General features: G+C 41.5%; 1 protein-coding gene across 1 annotated transcript in view; it reads right to left on the minus strand.

Moving 5' to 3' along the window:
- Window positions 1-11,024, minus strand: part of STAU2 (staufen double-stranded RNA binding protein 2) — a 175,912-nt gene extending 164,888 nt beyond the window's left edge. Inside the window, exon 1 of the mRNA XM_086608697.1 lies at window positions 10,979-11,024. The gene's annotated coding sequence lies outside the window, so the exon portion shown is untranslated. The remainder of the gene's footprint in view (window positions 1-10,978) is intronic.
- Window positions 11,025-19,884: the final 8,860 nt, after the last annotated feature.

Genomic DNA, 19,884 nt, shown 5'->3' on the forward strand with positions numbered 1-19,884 from the left:
TACTTGGGAACACATATTATTTACATTTGACACCAATTCAGTACTTCTCTAACAACTCTCTTTACGATCACTCAAGGTGATCAGCAAGTAGGCTTCTACCTTAGGGTTAGCTATGTCACTCAGCGGAGAGGCAGCTGAAAACTAGACAGTATAACTTGGTGTTTCAAACTGCACTAGATGCCGAAATACGGGCAGCTGAAGCCTACCCAAAGTCTACTGCCAAACCTGTTTTCGACAAATAAGGGATCATGGACCTTATTAAAACTAACAGACACAACTACAGGAGCAAATAAAATCCCTTGCAAAGAGAAGTGCCACACCTAATGTATTTGCCTAAGACTGGTAATTTTGCAAGGAATGATGGACAACGCAGGGGTCAGGGCACTGACTGTAACTGTGCACATTTGCATGTGCAAGAGCCTAAAAACTTGTAACAAGAGAAACTTAACAGAAAGTGGAGCATATTGACAGGCAGGAGTGCAGCTCTTCCCTCGCTTCCCTGGCAACAGCAAGGCTGACATGAAAAAGCTGAGAAAGGAGCAACTCAGGCCACAGTGTATCTTACTGTGTACAGCAAAACTAAATGAACTCAGCTTGTACACACAGCTAATTTCCTCCTCTAACAGAAAAAATTATAATCCAGTCCTGTGTATACTGGACAGCCACTTAACATCTCAAGTGGAGACTTCACAGACAGATGTGAAACAGAGCTCCTATGTAAAGAAAATGTACTAATATTCATCTTGAACTGCAATGGAAAAAAGGATTGGTCTTCTCACAAAACAACCTCACCGATATCACAAATCACTGAAGCAAAGGCTGAAACAAAACAAAAACCCCAGACATTGGAAATCCCTTAGAGAAGACAGTCTGCAACCAGAGCAAATGCTTCACAGGGACAGCTCCTTGGCATCAGAGCAGTTTGGGAAGCTTAATTACAAAACTCCTGTTTGAAATGACATGGGAGATCAAAGGTATTATCAACCCAAAGATTCAATGTCAGAAAAAAACTAAAAGATAAAGACAGTCAATCTGTTACATCAGAAACTGTGCCCCTCGAGCATCCCAATGCTTTTCAACTTCTTAACCCAAAGCTCAAGGGGGGAAAGGTTAGGCTGCTTCACATAAACGTCCACTAACTTGCAAAGATAAATTCATCAGAAAGTTTAATTGTCTCAATTTATTGTTGCTATTCAGAAAACAGAGAAGATAGTAAAAAAAGCTTTTGGAAATTTCCAACAGCAAATATAAGCTAATACAGTCCTCACGCTGCCACAAACTTTATGCCCAGAAAAGTCTCCAAACCATCCAGCCAAAACACTGGTTCAGACACAGCCATCAGTTAGACCCAGCCAGGATACCCTGAATTATTACAGAGAAGAAAATCTGAAATCCCCCCAAGAAACAGCAAGGTGATCATCAAAGCCTTCTTAGTGGAAGGCCTTCCACATCCAAAACCCATCTTAGTTTGAGGTAATATCCAAAAAGACAGCTTATAGATGCTTTTACAGGCTTACAGATCAGAGACAGGACATTACACACACTCCTCAACACTAGAGGGTAATGTCCTTTTTTGTATTTCTCTGCTGCAACTGGGAGTAACCATGAATCCAAAGCACAAAAGCTGGCTGTCCAGTATTATAACTTTTTACATCTCTTCCTTACCATGACTATAAGCTACCCATGACTTCTTGAAAACTGAAAACTTCTCTCTCTCCAGACACTCTGTGATACAGGCATATCTGTAACGTTTTGAAAAGATGACTTCATCTGATCCCACAGTCCCTGGAGAAGGGAGAATAGGACAATCAACAGAGACTCTATGCAACACTGACACAAATTAGGCTGAATTTCCAGGGCTACCTCAAAATTTACCCACACAGAACATGTCAGAAAGGTTCAAGGAGATAACTATTTAATACCATGACTCCACAAACTGTGAACACAGAAACTGAAATCAGGAAAATGTGGAACAAATTATGGGAAATATATTTCAGTTTTACTTTCTAGCATAAGTCATTCAAGTGCAACCATGTAAATATCCCACTGAGATCCCAAGGGTTATACTGAAATGGTTATTGGTTGCCATTGTACACAGAGGTCATCATACCATCTTACTGCAGATGATGGGTAGGTAAACCGCATTCGCCTTAGGTTAAACAAATATGAGTTACTAAGCTTTTTTATGAAGAAAAATAGCTGAAAAAAAGGGAAGCCTAAGCCACTAGTTTAACAATCAATCATCAGCTTAAAAGTGCAGAGAGGGATTAAGTAAGTAAATGAAAAAAACATGACTCAGACTTGACACACTGCCACTACAGACTCGTCTGCATCAAAGCTGTAATTGGTTCCTTATTTGTGATATCGGAGTCTAATCAGAGCTCCTTCCAAGAGTCCAGTTTCTTATTTAATTAGTATTTTTAAATTTCTCTCATATATATATTTCTAGAAGCTGTATTAGTAGCAACTAGTAGTTATATTCCTAACATCTCAAATAAGCTTTGACTGACTTTAAATTATAAACTGCTTTTATTCTAGGACTGATCTAAGTAATATATCCTTACAACTGTTATTTTGTTCTGAAGCAGGCAAAAATTACTTCTTGACTAAAAGTTTATTCATCAACTAGAAATTGCATAATATTAATGGAATTCAGAAAATTATCTCGGTTTTCCTTGACCGTCTGTGACAAACTACTTCTCATTATCAAGTAACAAAGTTTGATGAAGTAGCAGAAACAGGCCTTTTTCTTTGAAAAAAGTTACAGCTCCTGCTACCAGCCCTCCTCATACTGTAATCACTCCCCTATCATTAACAGCTATGAGATAACCAGAGAAGGTGGTTTCAGTGGACAAAGCGGCAGGTGTTGTGCTCTATAGTTAGAAGTAGACAAAATTCTGGTTTGTGTACCTTTTTTCATTCTTCACAAGTGTATTTAAACAAAACAGTACTTCACAGCTAGAGTGATGAACGCCAACTTTGACATCTCATACAGCTTCCAAGAAGCTGCAGCTCCCAGACACAGCTGGAGTCAAGTTGCCCTCTCCTGGTCATGAATCACTCCTGGAGTTCCATCTTCTCTCAGCTCTCCAATAGACACGTTTTGCGACGCTTGGATATAAGATAATTTTGACATACAGCTCATGAGACTAGCTCCCTGCTCACTAGGGGACAGAATGGGACCTCTGCTCATAGGTGTAGGGTACCTTGTCAGATCAGGAGTTCAGCAATGAGCTCGAAGAGCCTCCTTCCTATTTTAAGTGCAGCTCTCCTCAGTCAATGAATAAAGGCAAAATAATTACTGAGTACTGGATTGGGTGTACCAAGATCTCTGATTGGAGAAAAGCACAACATCTAAGTTTTCAACCAGAGAAAATTAAGGGTTTACAGATGCTATGTTTGGGGGCAAGGTCATGAACTGTTGCAAAATTCATGATGCATGCCTGACTCAACAGCAATGAAAACAGAGAGTCCAAAAAATTAACAAAGTGGACAGATCATACATAGTCAGTGAGGACCTGGGGCCACTAACATTGGACTCCAGCAAACAAGATGGGAAAAGGCATGTGCCTGGAGGAGTTTAAGAGAAAGCCAAAGGGAACAGAGGTAACCGATCCAGCCACATGCAGCAAGCAGCTATCAATGCAAACTCCTTAAGCATCCTGAGAATGAAAAGAATCATCAACAACTCAGCGAAGTACACAGGACAGCAATTGCCTATTGATTCCTCATAGCAAACCCGTGCTTTGGACAGAAATTATGAAGTTGTGTGATGAAGCATAGTCAAATAAATTATTTATCTTCGGAAGAAACTGCAGATTATAGACGATTTTGGCAATCCACGACGAGAAAAAATCATAGTGTTACAGATTCTTTCAGAGTTAGCAAAGGCAGAAAACACTGAAGAAACACTGTTGGATATATGATCAACGCTAAACATTAGCTAAACATTATCAACTTGCCACACATTGAGCACATGCTCTGCCGCAGCCCAGAGACGATGCGCATCTAGCAGGATGGCAAAAGGTTAATCTCTGGAGTTGAATTGGATACTAAAGGAGGATACTAAACTAACAACCAACAACAGAAAGGACGAGCGCTGGTAAAAAGAGATTTGGCTCAAATTGAGCACCCTGTGGGTGCACAGAACCAGCATGACAAAAATCAGACTTCTTCCTTCAACTCCTTACGTACTAATGGTTAGGAGCACCAAGTAGGTTACATCACACGATAGCAAATAAGTGATCTCCATGCATGTAGTTGATGATTCAGAATAACTTGTTTCCCCAGACCAAAGGAAGTTCTAATCATAACTACTACGGGAAAAAATGTAAACAAACTGTGAATTAAAATTTGGAATTCTTTCAAGTATTTTTACACAGCTAAAGAGTCAGAAATAAAAGAGGACAACTCTGGCTAAAAGTGCAACCTGATTCAGTGGTAACATGAAATGATTCAAAATAAAAGGAAACAGCACCTAGGAATGAGTGAAAGTGAAAAAGAAGTTTGCATATATGAGAAACGACAACACTGTTCACAACAGCATAGGCTCATGACTACAGACAGAATGGATGGACGGATGATGCTCTGAGCTGCCCTTTAAAGGAATGACTTTCTCACCACTTACTGTATTTTCAGGACTCCAGGGCCATTAGCTTCAGCAGGGTAAAATTAGCTTTTGTGACTCTGGAACCACCCTAAACCAGAATGAAAGAACAAACTTGCTTTTGACCTCGCAGGGAGCTAATGCTTCTGTTCACTACTGAGCTAAGACTCCCATTCCTTACCCTCAAAACCAAAATCAAATAAAGAAAAAGCACTTCAAAAGGGAAGAAGGACCCTGATTTCTAGGATCTCTAACAGAACACACACTGATTGGCTACATATATATGCCTAATACAGTCTCATCTCCTGCAAAAATGATGCTCCTCATTAAGGAAGGGAAGGAGTGCTCTTAGCCCAAAGGCCATCCAGCATCTAGGTTGCAATGACATGCAGCAGAAGTTGGGTAGAAGTGCAGACCCCAGAGCTGTGGAGCAGAGGTCTGCAATCCAGCACAATAGCAAAGACACCCACATTTGAAAAGCAGCCAGTCCTGTAACTACAAATGCCTCTGTTAACCCTGTTCACCTGCAGTGCTCTGTCCTGCCCTACCTTGGGGATATATTAGGGATATTAGTTTGTTAATAAGTATGTCTCCCTTGCTCCTGTCAGCTATGAGGTGCCTGAGCAAAGGTGAACAGTACCAGGCAGTATTTGCAATGACAGCAAATAAAACTGCTTTTTCAGTACTACATGTCAAATTTCCTAGTTGAGCACAGAGTTGGCTTGAAAGCCTTGAATAGGTTCAAAGTACTACCATGACAAAAAAAAAAAAAAAAAAAAAAATTCAAATCCAGAATGGATAAGTTGTCACTTGTATCTCTTCTAAAATACCTGAAATACGGTATTAAAGCTATGGTATCAAAAATCCATTTCACCAGCTACAGGAGTTTACTCTCATGACCACCTGTAGTGAAGATGAATGTTACAAACTATCAAGTGGCTCTGACTGCAGCAGCATTTGAGGAGAACCAGAAAAAGAGAGTCAAAGTTTTTGGTATAGTTTAATGGTCATACAAGAAAGGGTGTCTGAAACCACCTCCTCTGGTGAGCGGCTACCGACAGTAATTTGTGGAACGGCCAGTTTCAGAAGAGCCCTGTAATACGACAGCTAAAGAAAAGCACTATATTAATTCTTCTCCTGGGACCTGGCAAATACCCCTAGCTGCCTGCAAGTCCACATCAAGAACGTACTCAGGAACAACAGTTCCATCAAGTCCATGGAAATAGGATCCAGTCCTTGCATCGTCAATGACTTCTCACTTGTTTAAGCCTCAGCAGAAGCTGAGAGGACACCTATTTCAAACAAGACCAGTAAAGCACCTTGCACTGAATTAGAAGGTCAGAAGGGTTTCAAAGAAAATCCCTCTGCAGTCATTCATTAAGGTTCCCAGGCCTTAAACAGGCACAAAAGAAACGTCTCTTGGGTGTATATTTACACTCTTAAACAAAATACCCACTAGCAACGTCCACTCAAGGGACATTGCCACCACATATGGAACAGTTGGAAGCAGACAGGTTTAAGTACTATCAGATACACAAGACTGGAATAAAAAGTGGAGAAAACATTTTCCACAGTCCAGAAAGGAAAAAGCCGTGCAACCTAGTACCCAGGACTGAAGAAAGATAAGAAGAGGGGAAAAAAATCCAAATTTTAAAATTTTTTTTAAAAAAAAACATGACTTTTTAACAAGAAATTTTAGATTATTTCTTGTTCTTGATTAACAAAGCCAAAGCTCCCACAGACTTTGTTATTTCATTTCTTTATTTGTATCGGTACAACTGGATACGCTACAAATTGACCCAACATTGCTCTGTATCAGCTCCACACTTTCACCTTGGGAACAGTGTATCTTGATTTCTTCCCTCCAAAATGTGAGAGTTGCACGGAGGTGTCATCTGGGTGAAACTCTCTGTCACTTACAGCCAGTGACTTATCCAGACAACTTCAGTTACTGACATCAATCTGCATGTTTAGTGTACTGAAATTTCCTTAAATTCATGTAACACTACTTTTTTAAACTGGGTTTATTGTATAAGAAACTGAAAACTACAAATGTATAACAGCTACCAAAAGAAACCAAGAATAGCAATAGCAATAAAAATAAGGTTCCTCGTCTCTTAAAGAACTCTTCTTGTTCCAACAGGTGGACATTTCCATTGCAAGAAACTTCCTCAGAAAACCTGGTCTACGCTCAAAAACTTTTCCTTCAGCCTGGAGGCAAACAGCCTCCTCAAAGCTGGCAAGCAGTGAAACTGGAAGCGTGACCACTGCCGGTATGATCCTTTGGAAGTTTTCAGGAGAAGATGAGACTGTAAACATACCCCTCGAACATGTGGTACTATGGTAAACATCTTAGCAAGCTATCTTTTCCCAGAAACTAAGGATAGCAGGTTAACCCATACTCACCATAATACTTTGCCACTGGCTGTTACTGCGGACCTCCCCAAACACCAACGGGAATCTGTGTTGAAAAGCACTGATTTCTAATTAGTCTAAAAAGAGTCCCCCCCCCCATCATTTTAATGGTGGCTAAATTAGAAGAATATGAGGATACAGACACATACTGAAGTTACAAAGTTGAATAATTTAATATGCAAAAAAAAAAAAGGTGTTATTTACCAGGAAAAAAAAATTACACTTTATAGTTTGATTTTATTTGGTTAAGTATCAATAAATTTGTAACATACTACTGATGTACTATACAGAAATGTACTTGATTAAAGCAAAAGAAAACATGTAGTACGATACAGGTGAGCGCACTGTGACCCAGGAGTACAGATTTCTCTACTGGGAAACTTTCCAAATACTACCAGCTTAAAAAAAAAAAAAACAAACAACAAACAAACAAAAAAACCCACAGTTGCTGCTGAGATGAAGTATGAACGAACTTTAGCAGCTACAGACATGCATGTGACTTTAGCATTACACTACCACAGATGGTTTTTCAAAATTCATTTTTAGGTTAGGAGTTGTGACAAGCAAATTTTTTATTCTAAATAGTTTCCAGAACACGCCTGACAAGCCATCTCTCAGATTTTTACTGAACTCTTGATCTTTTAATGCAAACATACTCTGGATAATGCTGATCATGACTGGTCACTGACAATGAGCAGACCCCCTGAATGCAGAGCCCTTGACTTCTAATATATATGTACTAACCATGTTGTACATGGGTTCCATTTCCTCTCTTCCCAGAGTTCATCACGCGCTCTCACCAACTCTATTCTCCCCCTTGCACCACACATCCTCTCCTCCCTGAGCAAAACTGCCAGTCCCATTCCCTGACCTGCCTTTGCAGAACCTCATCCTTTTGCTTTACATGCCCCTCAACCAAATGGAAACCCCTGCCTCGTCCTTCTGACCCACTGGCTTCAGAGACCGCGTGTACAGTCTTGTTGGAACAGAGAGAAAATTCAAGAAATATTGTGAAAAATACAGGCTATGCGTGACCCAAAGATTAGGACTGCAAAGTAATTGGTTCTGGCAAAAGACAGGCCTATCTCTTATCTTATAGATCTTGGTGTTGCTGTCAGGAAATCAATGTAAGCAGGGGAAGGAAAAGCAAAGCTTTGGTGGCTTACTAACAGAAGTTACGTTGTTACAGATCCTGAAAAGACGCAGTTAGGTCCTTCCCCACCACATCGGTGTGACACACCTTGAGGAAGCAGATACTTGACTCTAATGGGAGAAAATCTGTGCACGTGTATGCATGTATTTATGAAGTACAAACCAAAAAAAAAAAAAGCACTAAAACCTGCACACTTTATAAGGCCTGCTCTCCAATGGTGTGATATTATAAGATGATGTATTTTGGGTTGAAGGGCTGGACATAATTGATGAGAGTTTTTTCAGTCTTCTTGAAGACTGACAAATCAATCGCCACATATTTCGGGCAGGTCAAAACAAACTGTCCAGATAGAGCATGACAGGTGCAGAAGCAGTCTTGGGATCGGAGGATCTGCTTCACTACGGCCTGTTGCCTAACCTTCCCAAGGTCACTTTTCATGACACTTTACAAACAAAACACATCGGATTTGATCCACTTCCCTCATTCACACCAATGTAAACCAGAATTATGGTGGAGTTATGTTTAAAGACCTGGGTAGGAAAATCAAGCCTGACATTTGCCCCCAAGGAAGGGGCTGATTGAGTCAAGCACTTATTTAAAATTGGTCAAGTCATTAAAACACCTCTAATCAGGTTTTCCTGCAGGTAAAATTAAGATCTTCCTTTACAAACTACTTTCACAATTCAAGAAATAAGATTATTCAAATTTATTATGTTGACATAATTCTTGGGGGACGAGGTAGTTTAAGCTATATAAGTTTAAGATATATAAAGACTTCGGCCTCCAGACTACAGCCTGAACTGAACCCAAGCTGGATGACTTCTGCTAAAGCTCAGCAACATCACTGAAAAGTTCTCTGCCAAACAAAGAAAATCTGAACTGCCCCTTCTCCTCAAAAACTACGAACAAGCAGGCGGTCTCAAACCTGTTCCTAGCTGTCAGCAACAGGAGTCTTAGCAAAGACAGGTAAGAGCAGAAATCTCTCTCTCCAGGAGTTTCTCTAGGGCAAAGCTAAGGTTCAGCAGATGGAAATCAGTACTGGAAATCTTACACTGCTGCTGGCTTTCTAGAAAAAAGATTTCATTCAGAAATCTATCAGCCAGGCACTGTTTATAGGCAGCAATGTCACAACAAAACCTGTACAGAACCTCCCTGAATTAAGTCAGTTACTTAAATACATTAATATTATTACACTGGTGTAGACTGCTAGCCTGGAATTACCACACAGCTCAGGAAGACCTTACTCCTGCGCAGCTTGATGCCACTAGTAACATAAGCAAGATACAGCAATATATATGCTCGCTTACAGAAGCACAATGCAAGTACACCCAGTCACATCAGAACAAACAGTCTTACTTGTGCCTTACAACACCACGGTTATTCATGCGTGTTCCTCAGTACTGTTCAAGGCAGTATTTCACATAAGGAGAGGTATTACAACAGAAACACTTCCATCTACTCTTTTGTATAACATAAACTTTTTTTTAGTACCACGGTAGTTGTATGGGAAGCGTTCCAAGCACGGCCTGAGCAGCTTACATCTCGGTATCCACAGAAACAGCTCGCTGGCCGTCAGGCAACACCAGGCGGATGCACTGTGGGCAGATTTTTTCGCTTGGGTATCACTGGCTGGGCAGGTGGGACCCTGAGCACAAGGCAAACGGCTCCTCTGAAGGATGCGCCCTCCCAGCGCACCCCGAGCAGCCCATGCTGTCCCAGCAGGGCATGGCTGTGACTTCCAGCCCGGCTGCGAGCAAGATGGAACTTTCTCCCACCAGAGAGACCTGAACACCAGGAAAATGCCTGCGACCAAGCTAGGCCGCTTGGCAGCGGTGTCTCCCTGTGTCCCACCCCACCTCAACGACAGCCCCGGAGCCTTCGCGCCGGGCGAAGGCCGGCGAACCGTTCCACTGCCCATCGCTTCGTGGAAGAGGCGCCGACATCCATTTTGGGAGCGAGAGAGCCCAGTCCTGCCGGCGAACTTTCAGGCCCTGTCCGAAGTTTGGGGGCAGCGCAAGATGCGCAAAGCGAGGGCGATTAACACGGCGTAGAAGAAAAAAAAAAAAAAAAAGCGGCGGTGGAGCCGCGGGGTCCTCGCCGCCCCTCTCGCGCTGCCGGCGGCGAGCTGCCGCCGAGCGCCCCCGAGGCCGCACACCTCAACCCGGCGCCGCCGAGCCGAGAGGGCACGCCAGGCCGGGGCGGGCCAAAGGACGAGGGACAAGTTCAGGTCGCACCCAAGTACTTCCCGAGGTCTGAGGCAGGACAGGCCCGGCACGGTCCCGCCGAGTCGAGGCGAGTCCAGCCCCACCGCACGGCCCGGCCCGGCCCCGCCGGCCGCGGCCCGGCCCTGGCGCGACGGCCGCCGCCGGCAGCCGGGCTCGGTGCGTGGCGGGGGAAGCTGCGGCGGGGGCTCCTCCGCGGCCCGCGGAGGCGGCGGCGCTGGGGCGGCCCACCTGTGCCCCCGCCCGCTCCCAGGCACCCGCTGAGGGGCGGCGGAGGCGAGCGGCGGCCCCGGGGCGGATGGCGGGGTTGGTGACTCCTCCACCGCCGCCCCCCGCCGGAACGGAGCGGGCCGGCAGCGCCGTGGCGCAGAAGCTCCTGCCCGACCCCGGGGAGCTGCGGGGCGCCGAGGGGCCGACGGAACCCTCGCCCCGGCGGCAGGAGGGAGGCGACGGGACCGGGACTCGGACATCATGGCTGAAGCAGCCCACTCCCCTCCGGCCTGACCCGGCACAGTTCCCCCCGTCCCACGGCCTCCCCGCCCGCCGGGGGGGGCGCAGGGCCGCCCCCGCAGGCCCGGTTACCTGCTTCCCGGGGACACTTTGGAGACGCCTCCAACATCGGCAAACACTAAAGAGAACTGACCCCGCCGCCGCGGCGGCCGCCGCCGGCCCCAACCACTCCGCCCTCCCCACACACACCCCCCCCCTTCTCCGCCGCCCTCCCGCCGCCACCGCCGCCGCCCCGCCTCAGCACCGCCCGCCAACCCCCCCCGGCCTTCCCCGCCTCTCCGCCACCGCCACCCCCGCCGCGTCCCGCCGCCCGCGGAGTGCTCCCGGCGCCCCGCCCGCGGACTCGCTCCCCCCCGCTCCCGCGGCGCGAATGGCGCCGTCCGCGTCCCTCTCGCGGCCCGGCGGGCAGCGCCCCCAGCGGCGGCACGCGGCGCTGCCCCGCTCCGCTCCGCCGTTCCACCGCCCTCAGCCCCGGCGGAGCCCGCCGCCGTTTCCCGGGATTCCCCTTCCCCCTCGGGGCCGCGGGAAACGTCTCCGGTCCCGGTCCCGGTCCCGGTCCCTCTCCCCCGGCCGCCAGCTACGAAGGGGGTTATTTAAATGTCGTAAATACCTTTCCAGCCGCGGAAGGTTGAGACCGTGACATCACTCGAACCTCCTTCCCCAGGCGGGAAGGGCAGCGCGCAGGGTCCCAGTGTGGCTGCAAAATCTCCCTCTTCACACATCTAGATAGGTATTTTTTGTTTATAAGTGCATTTCGATGCATTTTCTTTCTTTTTTTTGGACAGCCCTGTTTTCATACCCTTCCAAGCAACACCAGTTCTGTGGTTCTGCCATCATGCAATATTTATTTACCTTGTTGCCACTTTCCAGGTTTTCTTGGGTTTTTTTGTTTGGTTGGGGTTTTTTGCCTGTCCCCTACTACAAAAGGCACTGGGCAGTTAGATTTGGGGATATGCAAAATTGAGATTGAAGGCTAGTTTCTTGTAGATAGTTTTCCCCGAAATTAGAAATTAACAGAGGAATAAAAGGGGGGAGGGAAATCAAAGACATTAATTTCTGAGCAGCTTTAGCACTAAAAAGATAACATTCAAATTATTTATCTCAAAGTAATCAAAAGTTTATTGTTCATTATAAAAAAAAGGCTTCCGAGTTTAATCCACAATCTCACCTAATTTAGTTTGTAAAAAATCTGCCTTCTTGATTGGCTCAAGTAATTATTTGCCAAGTAAGATAAACCAGGAATTCTTAAATCCATGACAAAGCCAGGTAAAGGCACCAGAACGTGAAGCAACAAATTCCCTATCTGATTTGCGAGACTGCAGTAAACAAAACTCTTCCGGCTTTGAAACAAAACGAGATTTTTTTTGGGGGAAAAAAGATGCCTGTATCTTTTTACCAGGCAATTGGATTTTAATAACAGCTAGGAGAGTTAGAACATTAGATATTGCAAATGTAATTTAAAAAAAAAAAAGATATTTAAATCAAGATCAGAATTAAGTTAGAGTTCATATTTCCTCCAGTATTTGTTATTCCATGAGTTGTTTTTTTTTGGTTTTTTTTTTTTGACTCATGACTTGAAATCAAGTGGTGGATCAGTATGAGCAAAAGAGAGATGTAGTCTGACAGGATTCCCAAGTGCTCACGGTATAGACATGCTTTAATAGCGCACAGCCCAGTGAGTTTTGGTAGTAAGCTTGTATATTCTACACAATAATTTACACACCAAATACGTGTAACGACACTTTGCAGCAGGGCTGCATTATGAGTATCTAAGTAATGGCAAGGTTTTATTCATGCTAACAGAACACTAATATGACATTTACAACTCGTTTAGACACACTTTGGGAACTCAGCATTTGCTAAGACAGTTTCATACATACCCTGTACTCAGCCGCGGCAGCTTGTCATCCTCCTCTTCTTATTCCTCTCTTGTTCACTTCTCTGTTTCTGAGATTCCTTACCCCTTATTTCATTTCATTTAAGAACTGAGCACAGAAGTACACAGTATAATGCAATTTCTTACGTACTCTTCTGATATAATTTAGCAACAGATAATAGTGCAAACACTTTTCATAAGGCTACTACAAGTTTTTTGTAAAAGTACAATTCATTCAGAGTCTGAAACATGATGACGTTGTCTATAAAAGTTTGTGGTTTTTTTTTTAATGTTTGTTTTTTTTTTTTTTTAATTTACGTCAAAGTTTACTTTTTATTTTACTTACTGTTAGTACTTTGAAAAAACAACCCTATAGTATAGCACATACTTACTATCGGTGTACCCAGCCGAAAAATGCATTCTATGAATGTCAGCATCAGGTTACAAGGGAAGTTTTCTGAATATTCTGCAACTGATAGATGTAATCCCATCAAGCCTCTAAAATCTCCGGTTTGTGCAGTTATTTCAATACCTAACGTTTTTGTAATATTGCTGTTACTACACAGCTACAAGCTTAGTTTAAGAATACATCTTTAAATATATGTATCAACTCAGAACTGAGACTCTTACACGTTCTGTGCTGCAAACGGCATACAGCTGAAAGAAAATGGAATATAAAAGAAAATTTTATCTGAAAACTTACCATTTTAAACACATCCATGACTTCTGGATCTAATTTTGTTCAGGTATAAAACAAAGAATCAAATATTTTATAAAAATTTTAAGTCCATGATAAGTGTTTTGCTTTTTAGTAGGTTTCCTATATGATTGGAGCTTTACATATATTAACAACTAAGTTGCATTACTAGCCACTCTTTAGATTTACTGTACCTTTGTGGTGTTTGCTCCTACTAGTGAGACATAGGATAAAGGCTAGTCAATACCTCCAATTTTAGGGTAATAGAACCTAAAAAATTCATTTTTGAAAAGAGGAGATGCATAGTTTGTATATACTTATCCACTCTACTCCATTAGTACACAAGGGGAGCGACATGACTTGCCCAACAATCTTGTTTCAGCAGGTAAGTTGTTAATAGGAGTGATTAATTCAGTATGCAGTTTGAAAACAAGAGGAAGAAAAAAACACCACACTAATGCCTCAGTGCCTGCATAAATGCTTAACTGGGGGACAGGGTACAGAGTAATTCCATTTGGTCTGTATACATGAGTGCAGGACACCTAAAGACACTTGGCCTTGTCATTTTTAACCTCAGATTCAGAAAAAAAAAAAAGGCACTTTCAAGCTGACTTGCAAAAATACAAATATTTTAACTTTTACTTATAAGTTTCATTACTAGAATTGTATTTTTTTTAAAAAAAAAGGTCATCAAGAAATTAGTTTCCACTCCTCAATACACACTGGTGCAACAAAAGAAACCAAACAAAAAAAATCCTCAAAGAAAAGTGCACAGTGATGTATTTAACAAAGAGAAGATTGACAGAACCACAGAAGTGGGAGCCTACTTTTAATCAACACATTAGAAACAGAAAAATTGGTTGAAAAGGACCTCTGAAGGTCTTCTGCTCCACCACCTTCCCTGCTCCCTCAAAACAGGATCAACTTCAAAGCCGAACCCGACTTTGGACTTAGCAGGTTGCTCCGTTTAAGTCCTGAAAATCTCCAAGGATGGAGATTTTACCACCGTTTCCAGCAATCTGTTCCAGCGTTTGATAAAGTTTCTTTTTAGCTGTACTTCTAAAATGTATATTAAAGAACTTCAGATGATATTTTGATACTAAAGTTGAAAGAGTAATTAAGCTAAAACAGAGAGCTCCTAATACACCAATAGGGAGTGCATAAATGACTATTTATATTAGTCATTCAACTGAATGAAAGCCTCTAATAGCTAAATATCAGAAGAGTGGGTCACATTTTTTTTATTAATACTCTTCCAATAACTAAAAGCTATTAGAAAAGCAAAAGCCAGGGGTTCGGGATTATATTTGATTTAAACCCAGTATTATTAATAAACCTAAGTCTAATCAGATCGCTGCTCTCAATTACAAGAGCAGAACTGTGGCTATGAAAGTAGATGTCTGACTGCAATGCCTGTCACACAACAGACTGAAACAATTTGTCACCTTACGTAGTACACAGAAGGAGACATGAACAAACCAACAAACTTACCAGCAAACACTACACAGTTTTCTCAGGTAATGGAAACCATTTATTCTTTATGCTCCAGTGAAGACTCCGAGCACCAAGCTTTAACAACTCACGTAACACATTATCTTTCACGATTCACGTCTAAAATGAGAGTTCCCTAAATCAGATGAATCACATGATCACTTCAAGGATCTAAATGAAATTAATTAGAACTTGCGCTTGTCAGTATATATTCTACTTTTTCCATCACTGTAAGTTACTATTAGTACTAAGGACATTGTGCAACTTCTAGGTCCTCATCTCCTTTAGTGTTTTTTTTCGTTGTTTTGTTATTTAGAACATACCAAAGTGAATCTAACCAAAATGATGTACTCAGTTTGCAACTACAAGCTTACATCTAGGTCTCTTGTCATCATTGTATCAAAGCCATTTGTTGGCCCACTTTGCAGGCAGAATTGTATTTCTCTGTAATTACTTGCTCCCACTGCTCTCATAAATCAGTGCTGGAAATAGTAAAGCCTTGTCTAAATAAAAGCTTTACCCTTTTAATAACACTACTGAAATTTAAAAATTTTACTGGTAAATTATTTTATAGTGTGTAGTAGGAGTTGTATTACACATTCAGAAAACTTAACACTATTTATTATCCTAGTTCATGTATTCAAAATTGCATGAAAGCTAGCTCTAAGTCTCTAGTTTTAATTTGCACATTTAATTTGCTTTGGTTTATAACAACACGACTGGTTTTGTGGCAGCCATTTCCATCATTTTCCATTTATTTTCAACACAAGGAACTGTAAGAACTTTCTGAACAGTCATCTGCTTCCTCACAGCTACAGAAAATGTGATTATGCATATATATGTCTACCTAGTTAGTACATGTAGTAACTGTATGAACTTGTGTGTGTGTATGCACAGTTACTACACACAAGTTCATCGTCTATTTTGAACACCAAGAACTTCTCCTATTTCCTGTGTGTTTTCCAGATTTAGAAAAGCCTAGGTTTGGTTTACTTCTATAAAACACAACTCAGAATTTTATCAGAAAACCCAGATAACTCAGGTCAATCAGGGCTTCAAATCTCGTGACTACAGGCAATGAAGACAAGCAGAACTACAGTTTGATAAGTTAGCGAGGGCAATGCCAGAACTACAACCTGAAGATCATGGCGTATCGGTTTTACATTACAAAGCACACAGTCAGGCATTTAGGAATGTCCGACTTCTGCACCACTGAGTTTTGCTACTCCATGAGAATACTTGGCTTTGCTCAGGAGAGAAGTATGCGGAAGCCAAAGTGTAACTACAGGCCAAAGTAGCAATAGATTCTATAAGATTAAATTCCTGTTTACACGTCTGGGTTGTTCTGTGGGGTTTTTTTGTTTGTTTGTTTGTTTGAGTTTTGCTTTACTGATAGCATTCTGACTACATAAGAAGGCCTTCGAACAAGTCCAGACACGATGCTATTTTCATTGACAGTGTTGTACAAGAGCATCACACCCATCTTGAAGTGCGTTGGATTCTCATTAGTGCCTCTCACTGCAGGCACAGATTACAGCAGCATACTTCAAACACAGCCGAAACCACCACTAGTAACAGCACCGGTCTGTCTGTACATCACTGTCAATACTATGTGCATTTACTGGCATAGTCATGCTGGTGAGAGGCTGTACCTAATCATACCTATTGACAACTTTATAAGCAGCAGACTAACTAACTAGGTGACAGAGAAAGCAGGGATCAGGCCTTTTAAATCTTTAAGAAAATTAAGGCCAGTGTTGGACATGAAAATTAAATATTTCACTCATCGCCAAACCCACTCTTGCACTGGCATTAAGTTTACCTGATATAGTTAAGCAGATGTAAAAGGACACAATTAGTCTGGAGAGAACTGAATCAGTAGAAAGGTGCTTTCCATGTTGCATAGTTCGTCTGCTTTTCCACCCAGCTATATAAGTTACACTGCTGTAAAATATGTTGCATACTTCACTAACTACCCCACCAAGGTAGTTAAGGTAAACAAAGCCTAACCCTCCTGAAATACTCCTTTTGTTGCAGGACAGTGGAAAAACTGCAACAAATTGAAAAGCACTCGAATCTACCATTTTGTAGAAGTTGAAAAAATGACTTAAGGAAATTGGGCAAGATTATCAAATTATACAGTAAGTTAAACCTATATTAAATTAGTAACTTTTAAAATCATTATTCTCTGGGAACAAGGACTCTCAGACATACATGGAGTCAAACAGAAAGCAGAAAAGAGAAAATTCTCTGTACACAGCATTATGCAGACCATTCGTACAGAAAAAAGGCTTCCTCCTCTAAAACAAAAAGCTTCAGAAGTTACTAGTATTGTAAACATGAATCAGAAAATGACATAAAGGGCTTAACACTATGCCTACTCCTGCTCATACCTATAGAATCTCATGAATGGAAACAATAAAAGCAGGAACAACTGGCACCATTGTCACTCAATGTTTGTTTTTAGAGGATTACCGATGCCTCCAATTTGCCATGAGTACTACATCCCACCAGCATACATCAGCTTCAGTCTCAGTTTGCATAATTTTTTAAGTGCCAGCTCTTAGAGCAACTAGATGTCTGCTACTTCTAAGGACGGCAGCAACATACAGCTCCAAAGCATGTGCAGTGCTACTAAGTAAACAGTGGGTATTACATGAGTTGAAAATACAGAATCTGTGCATTTCCACCTACATCAAATGCAATTTAACTACTCAGTTTCATCCACAAAATAGCCATTTCTAGATGGGTTTACTATGCAAGAAGTTTGCTGTATGTTAGGTATGTTATAGCAACTAGCACTGTAGCTTTTTCACAGGACAACAGTGAATTAATAGTATAACAATGTATTCTGACAGAGAGACAAACACATTCACGTTAGATGAAGTTGGTTAAAGCTGTCCGGCTTCAGATCATTTCACAGTCCTGTCAAAATTAAGTCTCCAATCCTTAGTAAAGTTTTTTTGGGGACTGCTAATAAAATGATAAATAACTGGCAGTAAGGAAGCACAAATACACATGTAATCTGACAAAACCAGCTGGATTAAATTCTATTGCTATATGAAGATGTAACACAATGGACAGTAAATTTTGCAGCAGTTCAAACTTGTCATTTTCTTTTTTAAAAATGAACTGTCAGCACAACATTTTCCTATTTAAAAAAAAAAAAACACAAAACAAACTTATCCTGCATTGTCACCAAATTGTCAGTTTGGAATTTAGGTGCTAGTTGCCCCAGGGCAATGGGAGTTTGGGGGTTGTAGGAGTTCTAGGATATTTCAAGAATTGACACAGATGCACTAACTGGATGTTTCTACTAAAATGTTGCTGTATAGCACTTAATTGAACCACACCTTTCCCACCCATCCAATAATTCACCAGAAGCACTGGTTTTGTGATGACTGAACATTGCTGAATTCTGCATTTAAGCAAGAGTAAATCCCCACATAATTTGAGTTCTGTGTTCATTTAATGAGACAACAATACTAATCTACTTCCTGAACAGCAATTAAAAATGCTTAAACAGAGAACATCTATGATAGATATGCACATTTTTCCATTTCTCTGAAAGTTTTAAAGTCCAGTGCCCACACACTTTCAAAGAAGTTGGTGAAACATCCCCATGTCTGATAGTGTTTTGATCCTTCAAAGTCTTATTAAGACAAAACATAAGCAATCTACAACGTGCTGTGTCTTTACAGATAGATGAAAACTATCCCAAGATTTTCAATTGCTTACTACACCTGCAGTTCACTATGGAACTCAGTATATTATTGCTTTATATATACATTCGATAAAAGAAAATATTAAACAGAAAAAACACTTTAGACAATAAAATCCAAATTTGGAGGGAAGCAGACTAAGTTTCTACCTCAAAACACAGGCTAGCAAATTCTCGCTTCCTTTTCTCCAGATTATTCTTAATGCATTATTTTTACTTTTAAGAAAAAAAGAATGAAAATGTAGAAGTTGATGGAAACCTGCACTTCTAAATGAATAGCTGTAAATAATAAGGTCCTATGTACTGTACCAAGGAAGGTAAAATATAACATACATAAAGATGTACACTAAAATCAACCCAGATGAATGCATGGTCTAAGCAAGATTTATTAACCCTCTTTAGTATGCACCTACACATAAAAATACTGTGGAGACCAAAACTAAGAAATAAAGCTCTATGACAGAAAGAAGCAGCGTTCTGGTGCAGACCATGCAGCAGGACTCCTTTCCAGAGGCCAAATCCGGTAATAATACTTTGCAAATATAAGAAAGAATTAAGTAAGCGCTTTACCTTGTAACAAGCTCTTTAACAATAACAGGATCCTTTACTCAAAGTCAAGCAAGGTGCATTATTAGCTGCCTTGAAATGCATAGAAAACTAACTTGCCACAAAACAGTACAGAATCGGCTCATGCAGAGATCACCGCAAATTTTCCAAGTAGATTTTTGGTTTACTCCGAAGAGAACCCAGAGACATTAAACATGAGGCGCAGGCAGCGATGCTCCAGACTGGGCTGGCTGGCACAAGACAACTTGTCATACTTACCTAGGTACATCCAATACTGGATAAGAAGTTTAGCTGGATTTACCTTTCAGAAATCATTCAGGAAGGCCTAAGCCTTATTATATTGCATGCTACAGTCACTAACATAGGGAACATCTGGATGAAATGACAATTTATATCAACATCCAAATGACGAACCTTTTTAATGTTCACTTTCAAAAAGTGTTGCCCAGAAATAAGTCTAAAAAACCTCCACATTACAAAGCAGCTGATGAGGAAAGTATAGAAGTAGATGACATTTAGATGAACATTAAGAACTATTCAGAGAAGTTTTTATGGAGAAGAATCACAAGCTTTTCTATATAGCATTCCCTAGTAGTACCTGATATACCAGGAAGACATGAGTAATG

This window comes from Tauraco erythrolophus, chromosome 3 (genome assembly GCF_009769465.1).
Source record: "Tauraco erythrolophus isolate bTauEry1 chromosome 3, bTauEry1.pri, whole genome shotgun sequence".
Taxonomy (NCBI): domain Eukaryota; kingdom Metazoa; phylum Chordata; class Aves; order Musophagiformes; family Musophagidae; genus Tauraco; species Tauraco erythrolophus.